Source organism: Adiantum capillus-veneris, chromosome 13, assembly GCF_014529385.1.
Source record: "Adiantum capillus-veneris isolate H3 chromosome 13, ASM1452938v2, whole genome shotgun sequence".
Taxonomy (NCBI): Eukaryota; Viridiplantae; Streptophyta; class Polypodiopsida; order Polypodiales; family Pteridaceae; genus Adiantum; species Adiantum capillus-veneris.
The window spans coordinates 97,129,331-97,136,795 of record NC_140943.1 but is presented as its reverse complement, the minus strand read 5'-3'; positions in this window follow the sequence as shown (position 1 = coordinate 97,136,795).

The window sequence follows — 7,465 nt, the reverse complement described above, 5'->3', positions numbered from 1 at the left end:
ATCCTTTACTAGTAGATTAATACTTGTAGATTGTCTATCCTTCTTTGGATTAGTGAATGAACATACTAAGTTGTGTTTCCCAATCATTTATGAACAATCTTCCAAAAATGACTGGTAAAATTGGGACACAAATACTTGCAACGTTGTTGAGTATCAACAATGTTATAAACAAACAGCTTGGCTAACTTAAGAGATTGGAACAATGGATTGAATAAACTATACAAAGTTTAGTTGACTTAGCTACAAGCACCCAAATCAATCCATGAACTTTGTTTGCTGATTGGTATACCCACAATTAATCTCATAGAGATATTGCACATATAGTGCGGAATGCTTTAAAAGCTATCAGTTTTATGAATTTTCATGCCTCTCCAAATCAGCCTTAGCTAAAAACTAGGATCCATAGCATCGTGCATGCATTTAGAAAAAAAATTATCAAAACTTGCATTTTCATGAATGTAATTACCAATGCTTATGGCATCTATTATGCTCTCATCACACAAAGAAAGAAGAAAAATATTTATATTTTCTACTACAATCACGTGAAAACCATGCTAGCATATTTGGACCATAATAGAGTGTGAAAATCAACCACACTAGGTACCAAATGAAACATGTTCATTAACACAACATAGCTTTGCTACATGTGGAGACAACCATTTGTTATATTTTTTTAACAATACTTGTAACCTTAATAAGATAATAGGTATCCGACAAATTTGACCACTAAAATTGTTCTTGATATGACGTGCTCAAAATGGTCTAATAAATTGATCTGACCAGCTCCAAGGGACTTTGTCACGACAAATAATTGAAATAACATGTGTTAGGGTCACTCGCAGAGACTCATATTCTCCACATGTGGAGTATATCTCATATAAGGATGCCCAAAAAATGAAATCCACCAAGTACAAGATGTACTTGTGTGTGGAGGAAACTATAAATACTTAGTGAAATGAATGAGAGGGACCTAATGAACCTTGTTCCACACTGGCTAAACCAAATCCGTGAGTTCCTAGACCATGTTGTATCCCTTGTGACAACAAGTGCCAAACAAAATCCTACCACATAGGTCCATAACTGTAGGGTACAAAAATGTATCTGGTACACTACTGTCCCAAAATTCTTAGCTCCTACATGACCTTGTCATGTGTCTCAAAAGCAAAATGGATGAAAGGATTCTAGCTTATACATCTTACTTGGAAAACCGAATCATAGCACATATTCAAAAATGAAATGAAACCAAAGCATATGTGTACTTGGAGATTAACACTATGTCTATGTACCCATAGTCAAGTGCACTAGTCAAACTTGAAAGGTACATCACCAAAAAATCTAGCCTAAAAAGGCCTATTATGTCTTTAACCTGTTAAACACTAAATGAAAGATTAGTGAAAATTAACAAATGTCTAACTAGTAACCATGGGTGTTCCCATGGCAATCCAAACCCTTTGGTGAGATGCTGCAATTTCTAACCCCTTGGTTAGATTTTACATGAAACTACTTAAATTAGCAGTTAATTGTGACCAACACAATCAATCATGTCCAATAATAAAATTATCAACTTTCCCTTGGTAGATCAAGGATTGCTTTCCTTGAAAGTATAACTATGAAGAGATCAATTAATGACCATCAACACCTATGGAGTGTGTATTGGCTAGGTCATACCCCTAGAAATACCACTTGTATACGAACCATCTCTGCAACAAATTAAGCAAGGGATTCTCTCAACATGGAATCTTATTCACAATTAGATCTTGAAATAATCATTTCCCCTTGAAACAAAGTGAAATATTCTCAACACTCCAAAGAAGTAGTCATACTAGGTTCTGTTGGTGTTTGAAACAAGAGACTGTCTGTTTTGAGTCTCCTTCATGTCGTTGGTGCAGCCAAAGTTGGTCGAAGCTAGGAGGTGGTCTATGCCAGGCAGAGGCAGTAGGCAAGTGCAGTGCAGAAGGCTACGACAGGTACCAAAGCCCAAGGCAGCCAAAGGGTAGCGGAAGTGTCTGTTCCATGCGGGTTTTTGGGCCAAAAGAGTTGACGGATAGTCCAGATGGGATGGCAGATGAAGGTGCACAAAATTCCAAGTCGGTGCTCTGGAATGTAGTGTTCAGTTATCTCTAGAAGCCGGTCCAGACGACCCGTCAAACAGAGCCCCGGTGTGCAAGATACTGAAGTTTAAAGGTAGAATGTGTCGCAGATCCCCAACGGGCAGGGCAGTTGAGGACAAGTGGCCTAGGCAGGTGTCAATGGATACATTTGTAGTGCTCGAGCTATGCAGCATGATTTGTAGTGCTCAAGCTATGGAGCATGCCGGTCTTCTCGGATTGCGAATCGAAGCTCTGGTTAGAAAGTTATGGCCATCAGAAGATTTCCCGGGGGCCGGGTCTGAGCCCGCTTGCCCACATCGGAGGATGTGCCATCTGGCATCTTTTTGGCCTCACCAAGGTTCTCAAAGATAGTATGCATCATGTGAAGCTAGCACAAATCAACAGCTCGTCAAATCGGGTTCTTGGTTAGCAAGATACAGCAGGACGAAGTCGAGAGCTAGTGTTAATGAAGAGATTGAGAGTTGTTTTTTTGCCTTTTTGCGGCCTCAGATAGCAGGCTCAAAACAGGCAGAAGGCAGCAAGACTTTCCCGACCCGAGATCGGCACAGTGGAAATCCGACGGGTTTTGCGTCTTGGGAAATCGGCCTCTGGGTAATATATGGCAGACTTGTGAAGTGGGGCCAAAGAAAATGAGTGTGAAGGGTTTTTTTATATAAGAAAAAAAGGCCATGAAGACTACCCAAAGGAGGGCTGCTGCCACATGGCAGAAGAAGAAATCCCACATGGGGAGCTGCATACCGCGAGTTAGGGGTATTTGACCCAAAAAAAGGTCTTCCCATTGGCATGACAAAGGTGGGCAGCTCCGTTGAGGTGTGGGTGATGGCGGGCTCCTATGGAGCACTGCCTTGGCGGCCTTGGGCGCAGCGCATATGGCGCGGTGGTGCATGGGGGACAACCGATGGTTTTGGCCGACGAGGGGTGGAGTCAGGCGCTCGCGCCAGCGTGAGGAGAGAGGAGGAGGCCGTGCTGCATCCACATAGTGATGACATGGAAGGCAGCCCGATGAGGGGGTCGTTCCGGCGGCACCATTTTGGAAAGAGAGAGAAAAGGCATTAGCGACCTCACTAATGCCCCCCCTCCCCCTAGCATAAAAGGGGCGCGTCCCACGGTGGAGTAGAACAGCCAGAAGCAGGATAGTGGGCATTGGGGGGGGGGGGGGGGGGGGGGGGGAGAGAGAGAGAGAGAGAGAGAGAGAGAGAGAGAGAGAGACCCCGAAGGCCACCATGGGTATAAGGTGAAGGCATTTGGCCAAGCAAAAGCAGAACCAATCGAGCAAATGCCCCCAAGTTCAAGGGAGGAGGCTGCCATGTGTTCAAACGAGGGCAGGTAGGTGGGCCAAGTAGAGGCCACCATGGGTATAAGGTGAAGGTATTTGGCCAAGCAAAACCAGGGTCAGCCGAGCAAAGGCCCCCAAGTTCAAGGGAGGAGGCCGCCATGTGTTTAAACGAGGGCAGGTAGGTGGGCCGAGTAGAGGCAAAGACCAAGGCAAGAGCAAGGAAGGAAGGCCGGGGGACCAAAAAATGCACAGGAGGGGAGAGAAAAGAAGGCAGAAGAAGGCAAGTGTTAGTCGGACAAAGAGGATCAAAATTGGGCCAAAGAGGAAGTGCAAAGCTAGGCCCCCACAAAGGGGTAAAAAATGAAGGAGAAAAAAATAAATAAAAAGCCTAGGGGCAATAGTGACCTCGCTATTGCCCCCCCCCTCCCCCCCCCCCCCCCCCCCCCCCCCAAAGTGCAAAAGAGAGAGAAGGATTGAGCAGATGAAGCAAGGCGGTACCCCCTTCCCAAAAATTAGGGTACCAGATGGACCAATAAGTGGCAATTTTCCAAATTGAAACCCCCCCTATAAAAGTCAAAATTGAATCAAATTGGGGGCTTTTTTCCTGGATTTTTTGGTGTCGTATGAAGCCTGCAAAGCGGAGTTCTCTGATAGATTAACCCCTTTGTAACTTTTTCCTGAAAATGGCCATAGTGATGGCAATGCAAGCCAGTGTACATGCTTTTTGAAGTGCAATCAAGCCATTGTTTCCCTCTGTTGTTGTTGTTTGCCTTTCCCCCCTTCTCTTTCTCTACTTTCATGTTTCCCCTCGGTGCCGGTAGTGTGGAAGTGTGTGCCCCCCCGGACCGATGGTGTTTTGTGTGAGAGAGTGAGATTGAGTGATTGTGGGTGTGTGTAAGGATGGAGAGAGACCATGGCAGTAGGTGTGAGTGGTGTGGTGAGTTTGTGGAGTGTGAGAACATTGAAAATTGAGGAGGCGGTGGTCTTCTAGTGTAAGGTGTGTTTTTTGAACGTTTTTTCCGAGAGGATAGGGGTGTTGTGGATACCCTGAGCTATAGAGAGGCCCTTGTGTTTGTGTTGGGCGTGCTCCCCCATTCCCCCTCTCCATCTTCTCATGCCCCCACTGAGGATCATGCTGATTGCTCCCAGTTAATCGAGAAGAAGCATTTTTTTGCGTCGAAGTCATGCCAGCTAGAAGCTATGGACCGATTTCACAGGCGAAGAGAGCCCTGATGAGTGGGTGTCGGATTTCGATTTGTATATGCTATCATTGCGTATGCCGAACGAGGATAGCAAGATGTAGGCTTTTACTTTGGTGATGCGTGGTAAAGCTAAAGTATGGTATGAAGCGTTGGAAGGCGAGCTGAAGCAAGCATGGCCGGCTCTACGGGCGAGGTTTCTTTACGATTTTTGCAAAGAGGTGTCCCCAGTCGAGATGGATGCAAAGCTGAAGGCGCTTAAGCAAGATGTAAGTAAAGAGTTCAATCTGTTTTTGGGTCATTTTGAAGAGTGTTGGAGAGAATTATCGACATCCATGTAGTTGGCTAATGGAGACTACTTCAAACTGGATAAGTTCATGGCGTGTCTGCATTCCAAGGTAAGAGAAAAGGTCAATTTCAAGAGCCCAAATAATTGCAATGGTGCGGTAGTGATTACATGATCAAAGAGCAGAAAGATAAAGAAGAAGATAGAGCAGGGTGTATCAGGCTACGAAACGATGGCCCATGTTCAACCACAGAGTCCAAGAGAGGCTATACAAGAGGAAAATCATGGAAACCTAGGTGTAGTTTTGTGCCACAAAATTGGGTACGCACGGTGCACGATTTTTCCGAGCAGATGCAAGAGTTATGGCTCAGTGTCATGGATAGAGGACATCCAAGAGGAGCAAGGGGTAGGGCAAGGCCGCTTCCAGGTAGGTGTTACAATTGCGAAGAAGACGGGCATTATGCACCTGATTGTCCTCAACCACACACACAGAGAGAGAGAGAGAGAGAGAGAGAGAGAGAGAGAGAGAGAGAGAGAGAGAGAGAGAGAGAGAGAGAGAGAGAGAGAGAGAGAGAGAGAGAGAGAGAGAGAGAGAGAGAGAGAGAGAGAGAGAGAGAGAGAGAGAGGAGGTATCTACCCGCTGTTTGGTAGAGGTCGAGGTCAAGGGCAATTCAATGGTCCAAGAGGGCAAACGGTAGAGAATCCTATGCAGCCAGCTCCGCCAAACGGAGGTGAGGTCCCAAGAGTGAATATTATTGGGGTGGATAAGCAGGATGTCAAAGTTTTGGCCAATAAGAGATCCAGAGCTAAGAGGGAGACAGAGACAGAGTGGGAAACCATATCTCCTAAAGGCAAAGAGAAGGTATATGAAGGTAGAGAGCGTCCCGAGCCTAGCAAAAGAAGGAGGCATTGCAAAATCAAACAAGCAGATTTCCAGGTAGGACGTGGCTATCCCGAGTACAATCTGGTAAGTGATGTTCAAAATCAAAAAGCAAACATTACTTCTGGTCAGTTGTTGTTAGCCTTAAATCCAAAATTCAGGAGGCAGTGGTCTACAAGTGTTAGCACCAAGCTGCCAAGAGCTAAGGGAAATGTGCAAGTGATGCAAAACAAGTCTTTGAGGGTAGGTAGCCCCACTGATGTTCTTCCGCTTGTGGATGCAATTATAGAAAAAAGGATGCAGGTACAAGCCTACATAGACGGTGGAGCACAGGTTTGCATCATGACGGAATCTGCCATGAAAGAGACGGGAGTCAAGGCAATAGTCAAGTCAAATGTGCGCATGAGGATGGCTAACCATACTAAAGCCAGGTGTCTGGGTGTGGCTCAGGATGTGAAGGTCAAGGTGATGGGCATAGAGTGCCTGATAGAATTTTTTTTGATGAAGGCAGTAGATAATGCTTATCCGATTATTTTGGGTAGGCCATGGCTTCTGGTGATAGGAGCTAAGCAGGATTGGGAGAGCAAAGTGTATACCTTGCCTGACAAAGAGAGGGGAAGACATATTGTGTTTGATTTGAAGAAAAAGGAGAGCAATTCTTGTCCTATGGAAATTAAAGATGAGGGTGACACGGCAAGCTACAAGTACGAGACAGAGACACGCTATGATGAAGACTATACTAGTACAGAGGAAGAGGAGATCGAGGAAAACATGTTGAAGATAGATGCAAATTTATTCGGAGTCACCATAGACAAATCCCCACCTAAAGAAGGTATGCACCCTCAAGCTCATGGTTTAAGCATAGAGGAGGTTTCAAGCATGTTGAGTGAAAATTTGACCAAAGGTGAAAAAGAAGGTTATGTTCAACTGTGTGAGTCCTATCCCAATCTATTGCGACGGAGTACAAGAATTTGCATGGTGCAAAAGGGGGATAGAGCACAAGATTATTCTTAAGGAGGGACATAAGCCTAAAGCGCAGAAGTTGAGAAGACTAGGGGAAATCCAGAAGGAGGCCCTTTGGCAGGAGATCAATAAGTTGCTAGAGGCAGACATCATATATCCTGTGAAAGAGTCAGAGTGGGTCTCACCAGTGGTTATAACCCCTAAGAAGAATGGGAAATGGAGAGTGTGTGTCGACTACAAGCCACTAAATGCCTCAACCAAGAGGAATCACTATCCATTGCCAGTTCAAGACGAAATCCTAAACCAGGTGGCTGGGCATGAAAGATACTCGATTATGGATGGCTTTTCGGGGTACTTTTAGATAGCGATTGCACTTGAAGACTAGTTGAAAACCACATTCATATCTCCATGGGGTTGTTTCGCTTACCACACAGGATGCCGTTCGGACTGGTGAATGCATATGCCACCTTCCAAGATTGGATCAATAGGGTATTTGGTCCATACCTAGGGCGTTTTATCAGGGTCTTTATGGATGATATAGGTTGCTACAATTCAAGATTGGAGCACCTATTGAAGCTGCAGTTATGCTTTCAAAGGCTTGATGAAGAAGGAGGTCAGTTAAACCCCAAGAAGTGCAAGCTAGCACAACCTCGAGAGCAGCTATTGAGTCATGTGGTGTCGCAAAACGGTATAGAGGCTAATCCCAAGAAGGTGAAGGCATTGGTGGTGATGGAACCACCATCAGATGCT